The 10,000-nt window shown below is 37.3% G+C and overlaps 1 protein-coding gene across 3 annotated transcripts in view; it reads left to right on the top strand.

Annotated features, from left to right (window-relative positions):
• CDIN1 (CDAN1 interacting nuclease 1) overlaps positions 1–10,000 on the top strand; it is a 226,770-nt gene that overhangs the window by 69,178 nt on the left and 147,592 nt on the right. The gene's annotated exons all lie outside the window — the stretch shown is intronic.

The following is a 10,000-nucleotide window of genomic DNA, read 5'->3' as shown; positions in this document are numbered from 1 at the left end:
TAATCTTCCCTGTTTGAAAGTAGAAGATAATACCTACTAAAATATCATTCAGTAGTACATGTTGGATTTTTATTTTTTTATTTTTTGTCAGGGACTTCTCCTTTGATTTTTCTTTGAATCTGCAGTTATCAGTGACTGGTGGCCCAGTTACCTTGTGAAGGTTTCATTTGAATGAATTAAGTACTTCCCCTAAAAATTCAATATCATTTCAATAGATGTAGCCTCTAAAGTAACCTGCAGTGATGCTTCATGAGGAAATCACATGATGTCAGAATGGTATGGTTTCGATTTAATCAAGAAAGAGATTAAAGTGGATGTGTGTTATTTTCAACTTCGCCGCAGCACCACCATTTGTCAAAGTCAACCTTCTGATTGCTTTGGACCTACTGCTATCCAGGTCTTGTCAAAATAGTAGTCAGCATAGTCAGAAGCAGGTAGACTGGCCTATAAAGAACAGTAGCCCACACAGTAAAACAGAATTCATTGACTTGTGAATTATGAAGTTAATAGGTTGATCATAAATTTTGTAGCCGTTAATTTATCTTTATAACACTAGCACATCTTCAGTACATTCTTCTTTTTATTTTGTACCATTTTACATAGCAGAGTTAAATAGTACTGAATATAATTTTGATGTATACTGTATATCAGAATTCCTATAATTCCAATGCTAGGATTAAATGTTTTGCATGAATACACTGGAGAAGGACATGAGCATTTTTAGAAACATATCAAGGAAAGGGTATTTCAAGAATGTGGCTTCTTGGAAAGGAGGCAAATGTAAATATTGTATGCTTGAATTACACTATGATTATGTATAATCAAATAACTGTATTTTGAGGCTTTTTCTTTTAAAACTGGTTGGGTTAATGGCTGTTTTACTGTGAGTTGTTACAGAGTCAGATTTTTTTTTTTCCTTTAAGTAAAATCGTGACAGATATTTCATGTTATTTTTAATCATCATTCTAGGCTATTGTGAAGCCACCTTTTTAACTCCATACTTGCCAATAGGCTGACGGCCAGTCAAAAAAGCTATTTAAATATTCTTCTGGACAGAAAATCATTTTTTAAATCTTTTTATGATTAATGACAAACCATTATGAGAGGTTTATCATTTTAAAAAGTAACAGAAAATGTTAAAATTATTGCCAGATTGTAGAATTCATTCAGTTTGCTGATGACGCTGGGTTGTCTTGCTTTCTTTTCTTTGTCTTTCTCGTCCCTTTTCCTTCCTTTCTTCCTTTTTTTCCCCCCTTAAAGTGAAGAGCTTTAAGATACCGTGGCTTATATTCTGACACTTTCTTCCCCTTCACAGCAGCGACCTGGCTGGCCTTTGGCAATGAAATTCAATGCACATGGCTCCGCAGTCAAATCATCAAATTTCCCTGTGTGTATATTAGAGTTTTGTACTGTGTTTCCATTATGAAACAATGCGGGGATAATTGTCTTTGGTAGCAATTAGCTAACAGGTTTGTTCAGTGCTGTTGGCACAGGCATCCGTCATCCCCTTCCCTGAGCACACTTTTTGTCTAGTGTGGACTACGGGGATCAATAGAATTCTATATAGGGGAAATCACCTCGGCTTTAATGAGCTGCAAGACTCAGTCAGTCTTGGTTTGTATTTTTAATTTTTTCCTCTTAAAATTAGAAATCAGGGGGAAAAATCCTATTCCTTTGAGAGTGGAGAGTACTGTGTACGTACTGTTGCTTCCACCGGATCAATGCTCGGTTTTAAATTGTTTTTACCTTCTATAAAAAAGTATAGTTAATAGCATGGGACACATAAGTCATGTGACTTCAGTAACATATTTTTAAAATATCTACTCTTAAGGAGTGCTGTTGGGATTTTTGTGGGATAATTTTTAGAGTATGATATGTATATTCTGCTCAGCATCTCAGTAGTTAAAAAGAGACCTGAGTGGCACTTTGATAACAAACAGTTTCATAGTACTAATTTTGTGGTTGCCCCTGGTTAAGTCATGTTTTACAGTCTTTTAGGATACTTTGATGTTGTACTGTTGCTTACCCTCCCAACAAAACTAACATATTGATAGGATAGGTATTATGGAGACTGAGTTCCAGAAAGGATAAGTGACTTGGCCATGATCCTATAGTTATTACTACATAAAGCTGACCCTAGAGCCCAGATTCCAAAATACCGTTGTTCAGTTATATTGAATTGAGTCATTTTTCTTCCTTCCAACTTAGTTTAGTGAAATTTACTCACGTTGTACCATTCTCTTTTCCCCCTAAAATCCTTACGGACTCTAAAGTCAGTTTGTTTGGAGGGAGAATAGTAGTAAGCATTTCTTTGGTTTTCTGTGGCCTCCAAATAGCCCAGGTGGGGTAAAGGAGGCCAATTTACAGGTGAGGAAACAGACTCTGCAGAGTTTGTAAACAGAACTGGCATTAAAGTGCGTGGTGGTCTATGGTGGTGCCGGTACCTGAATCCAAGACTTCCTGCTCCTAGTCAACAGCTCCTTTTACTGCATTAGGGTGAATGAAGTAGCAGTTAGGATAATTTTGGAGGAAATGCTGTCAGAATAGGATTGCAGGTTTTCCTGTCACAGTACAGACCTGAGCGAAAGCACTCTTTACTCTCATGCCATCATGTCGAGTGATTGAGCCCTACCCCATTCAGTAGTCTTTCTTCCTAGCATGGGATATTACCAACCGCATTTTTTTTTTTTTTGCGGTACGCGGACCTCTCACTGTTGTGGCCTCTCCCATTGCGGAGCACAGACTCCGGACACGCAGGCTCAGCGGCCATGGCTCACGGGCCGAGCAGCTCCGCGGCATGTGGGATCTTCCCGGACCAGGGCACGAACCCGTGTTCCCTGCATTGGCAGGCAGACTCTTCTCAACCACTGCGCCACCAGGGAAGCCCCCAACAGCATTTTAATTAATAACGAGTAGTGGGTAGACTACATTTTGGGCTGGTTTCTTGAAAATGAAAGTCCTTATATTTTGAACAAATCCTGTAAATATCAATGTACATTTTTTTCCTGTTTTGTATCATGTTTCTAATTGCACCAACAGAGAGTAAAATTGGAAAGTGATGACCAGTTATAGACTGAATCGCTAAAAAAAGGCTGAATTTTAATTCCATGTTTTATAATCTATTCTTGGCGTCTCACCTTCCCATCTTAACTTGTTTAGGAAGGCTAGAGATTGTCTGTTTTTGTAATTGTTCAGTGCTCCCCAATTTTAGTGGATGTCCTGCTCCATGTTAAGTCTCAAGTATTAAATGTGTGCACGAGTGAATGAGTGAGTGTCACACTAAGCATGGTGACTTTCTCCTAAGAGTCATACTACAGATAACCCTGTTTATGGAGATTTTCTTAAGTGGAATAGATATGGAAATGGAAATATCCTTGAACAGGAGAAGATTATCCAAATGTTTACAGTTCTTCCATGAAAATCTTCCATGTAAAAGCTCTTTTTAAAAGGGAGGCTGGCATTATAATAAAGTTGTGAGCATATTGACGGTTCTTGAGTCTGAATATAAGGCAAATTAAAGTTTCTGAAGAACCTTTGGGAAAATACCTCTGTTCACATTAGAAACTGATGGTTTTGTTTACTTCCTGAAGATTTTTTTTAATTTTATTTTATTTATTATTTTATACAGCAGGTTCTTATTCGTCATCAGTTTTGTTTTGTTTTGTTTTGTTTTTGCGGTACGTGGGCCTCTCACTGTTGTGGCCTCTCCCGTTGCAGAGCACAGGCTCGAGACATGCAGGCTCAGTGGCCATGGCTCACGGGCCCAGCCGCTCCGCGGCACGTGGGATCTTCCCGGACCAGGGCACGAACCGATGTCCCCTGCATCAGCAGGCGGACTCTTCAACCACTGCGCCACCAGGGAAGCCCTCTTCCTGAAGATTTTATACAGCTTTTCTTAGCTTTCTTACATACAGCAGTATATCCTCCCTGCTTTAGGATATCCCTTTTAAAATAAACAATACAGTTGAATGAATTTGCAGTGAGGATGAATGTTTTGTAGAATTCCAGTTTACTCTCTTGGTTTTCCTAAGGGGATGTGCTCTTCTACCTAATATGCGTGTGATTACCCCTCCCCCCAACTGAAATAGTTTTCTCCAGTGGAATTATTAATTTTTGTTCTTAATTTCATTAAGGTCATTTTTTAAAAAAACTGGTTTAGAGCTTTGGGCAGTGTGCCAGGCCATCAGTACACAGTATACTCATCTTTAAAGCTCTAACTTTAATAGAAGAAAGTGTAAAAAAGCATTCCGTACGTATTTGGATCTAAGTAGACTTTGAGTGGTCCCTTACTAACAATACTGGAATATTGATTTCTTTGGAATTCATGTTCTTCATTTTTCTGCAGTATGTCAAGAGCTATTTGAGTGCTGACTATGTTCTGGGCACTATGTTAGTTGCTATAGTAGGTGGAAAGAGACATAAAACTCATAGCCTTTCCATCAAAGAATTCTCAGCTTAGTGGGATGTATGAAGCATGCACATAATAATTATCATTCTACATGTGCTTTTAGAGGCAAAAACATGCTGGAAGGAGTCAATGGAAAGATATGTTCTGGTTTGTAGAATTAAAGAGGCTTTATGGACTGGGGGAGTATAGCTGCAGGGGAAGATAATTGAAGACAGAGTGCTGTGTGAAGCAAGTATGAGGTCTGCTTAAGAAGAATCCAGAGTCACTAGCTGAAAGCTTGTGTGTACAGTCTTGGTGGGAATTAAAGCTGGACAGATTCAGTTAGAAACATATAATGGAAGATACTGAATTTGAGACCTAGGAGTTTATATTTAAGTTACCAGGCAATGGAAAGCCATTGATGGTTCTAAATAGCAGAGTGCCAGGATCAGAGTTTTCGGTTTTTTATGGCAGTGCTTTTCAACAAGACAGAGGTGAAAGATATCATTTGGACCAGGTGGTAACTAGGATTCCCAGCACTTTTCTGTAACTCCCCTTCTACTCTTCCACTCAAGAAAATATATTGGAATACCTTGACGAAGAGTAATATTACTATATAAATATGTAAATCAACTTTCATTTATTAAAAAAATACATTTACTTTATTAGTTATAAATTACTTGCAGTACACTTTATAATTGATCATGACAGAGAGCTGTGTATTGTGACAGCAGTCAAGAACGAACGCTGAGGGCTTCCCTGGTGGTGCAGTGGTTGAGAGTCCGCCTGCCGATGCAGGGGACACGGGTTCGTGCCCTGGTCCGGGAAGATCCCACATGCCGTGGAGCGGCTGGGCCCGTGAGCCATGGCTGCTGAGCCTGCACGTCCGGAGCCTGTGCTCCGCAATGGGAGAGGCCACAGCAGTGAGAGGCCCGCGTACCAAAAAAAGAAAAAAAAGAACGAAGGTTGATTCTTTTTCTCTCAAAAGATGAAATGCGTTAGATTGTGCCTGTGTTGTTTTCTCCCATTTAGTTTTAAAGCCTCGGATGCCAATTTTTGCCTCAATATTTAGAGTTCCTTTGAGCCTAATTAATTCATTCTTTCTACAAAAGAACTTCTGAACCTCAAATTTGCTTTTTCTTCTATAGTTGAAATGCCCCATAATCCCACTTTCCATGAGTAGCTAATGTCTTGTCTCCCACTGTATTTCTGCCACCCTATCTACTGGCTTAGATCTCTTTTCAGTTTTGATCCTTTTTCATGTCTTTATTTAGTTATTACCCGCTTAAGGCAATTCAGGTAAGCAATAATAATAATATCTGATAGTCACATAGCACATACTATATATGCCAGGTACTTTCTAAAAGTTTACTTAATATTGGGGTATTTAATCCTCAGAACAACTATATGAGACAAGTGGTAGTATTATTCCCATTTCCAGATGAGAAAACCGAGGCACAGAGATCTTGAGCGTCTTGCCCCAGGTTAAACAGTAATTAGTGACAATATGATTTCAGAGCCCAAGCTCTTAATGATTATGCTAAACTGCCTCCCTTGGAAAAAGTATTTTGTCACAGAACTCTGTGTTGTGAAACTTGTATAGCTAAATAGTTTTTCACATGAGTTGGAAAACTTTGAAGTCAACACTGAAGTTCACAAATGTTATAGCCTGGGCATAAACTCATCAAATTTCCCAGTTTATCCAAAGAGAGGTCTTATTTTTTCTGTAAATCTCAGACTTTTAAGTGCCTGTGTAATTCATTTACTTATGTCATATAGCACTATATGTCTTTATAAAAAGGAGTTTTAACATATAAGTGCTTAACCTTTACTTCTTAATGATGAGCTTTTAAATTGTTATTGTGCTGACATAATTAGGTGTAACACCTAAAATGCTTTGTGTGTATAGCTATAAAAAGAAAGTAATGTGATCTAGGACTGACAGTAAAGCTGTATCTAAGAAAAAAATCCTATGGAAGGTTGAAATTGAATGTGGTAACTGCAATTATCTAAAAGGAAGTCTATTACCTTATGATAAAACTGTCAAAATAATGATTGGGTACTCCCACAAATTGTGCAGAGAATCAATAAAACCAATATTACGTCACGGTTTGAGAATTTAGGAATTCCACTTTCTCCTAATTCATGAGAGAATGCTAATATATTTAAGAATGCGATAATTGTACGGTGTTCTTTTCTTTTATTTTTTTCCCTGCTTCATTTTGTAAGCAGCTCTTATTAGAGTAAATATTTTTGCTTGAGTAGCTTGATGAACAGTGTTCTTGGAAAATCTGAATAGTATTTATTCATTAACCAGATAAAAATGTACAGACAGTATGAGCTACTTCCTTTTGCCTTGCAAGGACATAAAATGCAACATTTTGAGTAGATCTCCTTTGTTGATGGCAGATAACTTCTGCTTCATTCAGGGCCCATGCATTGACCTTTGGGATCATCGTCAATCTGTGATGTCATTGTATATGAGTTAACCTTTGTATTTTAATGGGGACTATCAAATTATTCTTGCTAAAACTAAATTGTGTAGATTGGTAAATGATTTATCTTCTTCACTAAGCCACCTAACCTCCAAATTTTAATTTTTGTCTTCAGCCTAAGACATTTTATATAACTTATACAGGAATGAGTTTTGGTGGACTGTTTTCCTTGTCTTGGTCCATTCCCTGGTCTCACATTCATAAATATTTGTTGACTTGAAATACATATTTTGTTGATAATGTACCTACCATTTACTTGTTGAGTAAGTAACACAGGAGTATGGGGCATTTCAACTCTAGGATTGAGAGGAAATTTTGGAATTTTGCAGGTAAATCCTAAAGCATTGGAATAGAACTTTATTCTTTAAAAAAGTTTTAATATGTTTTATTTGACATAGATAAGGCACACATTATTTTACAGTTTTATAAATGATAAACAGTGCTCAGGATAAATGACCAGCCTAGTCTATAGCTAGAGAGGGCAAGAGTTGGGGCTTGAACCCAGATCATCCAGGCCTACCTGCTCCTCTGCTTACCCTCACTGTGTGTCTAAATGCCCAAAGGAATGAACAAAAGCAGTGAGCAAGGGAAGGGACCTAGGTCTTTTGATTTCAGAGTCATCTTCTTTCCATTATTTAATGAATGTGAATTAATAGCATTGTTTAGAATATTGCCCAAGTGCTTAGCTTCTCTTAATGTCAGAGAAGTTTATCTCTTTTCTACCTAAATCTTATCTGTTACAGTTTGTGTATATTTCCACTTGTTGAATTGGAATCCCAGTTTAATTCTATACTAGCTGTCACCTTGATTAACTTCTGTGGGAGCCATGGTTTGCTCTCCTTTAAAACTGGATAACAACATCTGCCTTTCAAGGTTATACAGATTAAGGATGATTTTGTAAAGTACGTAGGATGCTGCTTGGCACATAGCACCACTCAAATGATAGTGACTTTTGTAGTAATAGACAGTGATATTCCAATACTTACTTGAAACATAGGAAGGAATTAATTTACCCTTCATCTTCTTTAAGTACTCTTGAAATTCCAGTTCTCTGATCATTGTGGAGATCCTGAAACCTCTTGAACTACTTTCTGTGATGTTCTTTATGGGGAGAAATTCATTGTCATCTTATCAAAGCTGCATAGAATGGGAGGATGAACTCCCATCTCTTGAATTCTCTTACTAATTAACTTTATCTTGTAATAACAAAACAGCATAGGGATGGTCTATCTATCTATGTGCTATGGAAATTTAAAACCTTTTTTTTCTGCCATAATCATTCATCATTATACCTCCTCACACTTCAGGAATTCTTTTAGCCGACATTCTTTCAAAAGCAACGGGAGTTGGGTTTTTGGTGGTAATGGAAGGGTTATATTTCTCATGAGGTCATTTCTGGGGGCAGAAAGTCCACTGGAAAGCTTTTACTTTTTTAAATAAAAATTTTATTGAGATACTTTTAGATGTACAGAAAAGCTGCAAAGATAGTACATTGCGTTCTCCCTGTACCTGTCCCTCAGTTTTAGTTACCCCTAACGTTGCAATTTTATATTACTGTTTTACGTTTGTCAACACAAACACAAATAATTGTCAAGTAATTGGTACATTACTATTAATCAAACTCCAGACTTTATTTTAATTTTACCACTTTTTTTAGTTAATGGCTTTTTTTTCTGGTTCAAGATCCTATGCAAGGTCCCACATTACATTTAGTTATCATGCTCCTAAATCTCTAGTATGTGACAGTTATTTAGCCTTTCCTTGTTTGTGATGACCATAATGAGTTTGAGGAATGTTGATCAGGTATTCTGTATGTCTCTCCATTTGGGTTTATCTGACGTCTTTCTCCTGATAGGACTGGATAGGTTTGGGGAAAGAATACCACGGAGGTGAAGTTCCCTTATCATCATGTCATATCAACGGGTACATGATACCAATATAACTTGTCACTAGTTATGGTAACCTAAGTCTCTTGGTTAAGGTGGTAGTTGCCAGATTTCTCCACTGTAAAGTTGCTCTTTTCCCCCTTCCACACTCTGTATTCTGTAGAAGCAAGTCACTAAATCTAGCCCACACTCAAGTTGAGGGAGATTAAACTCCACCTCCTGGAAGAAGGAGTATCTAGATGTATTATTTGGAATTCTTCCGTAAAGAAGTTTTATCTCTTCTATTTATTTGTTTAATCATTTACAAAAACATATTCATATATATACACTTGTGTATATTTTAAATTTGAGTTATATTCGAAGGAGACACCTTTCATTTAGATTCGGGTGTTAAATTTGTACCACACATTCTATCATTCATCTCAGTGATGAAATTACTTAGAATCAGTCCCAAGTAAAGCCCTCTGCAGAATGACTGATAAATTTCCTTTGGTTACATACTCTCTTCTTCATAAAAAGAGGCCTGTCAATGCTATAATAAGTATCAAAAATAAATTTCCTGATCTAAGTTTTCACAAATCTGTTCTATTTATGAACAAGTACCTTTTTGTTTTGTTTTTGAAAATCAACTAGTTTTGATTATTAGGGACAATGCTTTTGAAGTGAAGAAATCAAAATAAAGGTGAATTCTTTTTTAAAACCTGGATCTAATTTTGGTCTTTTCCGTGCTTCAGTCACCTCTCTTCCATAAATTATCAAAAATGCTGGTCAGTCAGAGAATACCTCTGTTTAGAAGGTATTCGGTCGGCAGGGTGTCCTATGGCCTATTTGACTTATTTGAGCTACTGGGAACCTGCTGTTATTGCACAGGGAGCTCAGCTTGGTGCTCTGTGATGACCTAGATGGGTGGGATAGAGTGGGGGCAGTAGGAGGGAGGTCCAAGAGGGAGGGGATATATGTATACATATAGGTGATTCACTTCATTGTACAACAGAACTAACACAACATTGTAAAGCGACTATATGCCAATAAAAAAAAAAATTCTTGTTTCATTCTTGCTTTTCTGCATTTCCACTGTAGCTGTTCCTGCTGAGTTTTCAGACTACTGATGAACATTTGGTAAAGAAAAGTACGGCTTGTTTAAGAACATTCCTTTAAATGATAAGTTGCATGTTTAGTTGCTTCAGGTTAAATTTTCAGCAGCAGGGAAGAGATCTTTGTGCTCTGGGGAT

Source organism: Neophocaena asiaeorientalis, unplaced genomic scaffold, assembly GCF_003031525.2.
Source record: "Neophocaena asiaeorientalis asiaeorientalis breed wild unplaced genomic scaffold, Neophocaena_asiaeorientalis_V1.1 scaffold119, whole genome shotgun sequence".
Classification (NCBI taxonomy): domain Eukaryota; kingdom Metazoa; phylum Chordata; class Mammalia; order Artiodactyla; family Phocoenidae; genus Neophocaena; species Neophocaena asiaeorientalis.
The sequence above is the reverse complement of the archived record's forward strand: the minus strand, read 5'-3'. Positions and strand labels throughout refer to the sequence as shown.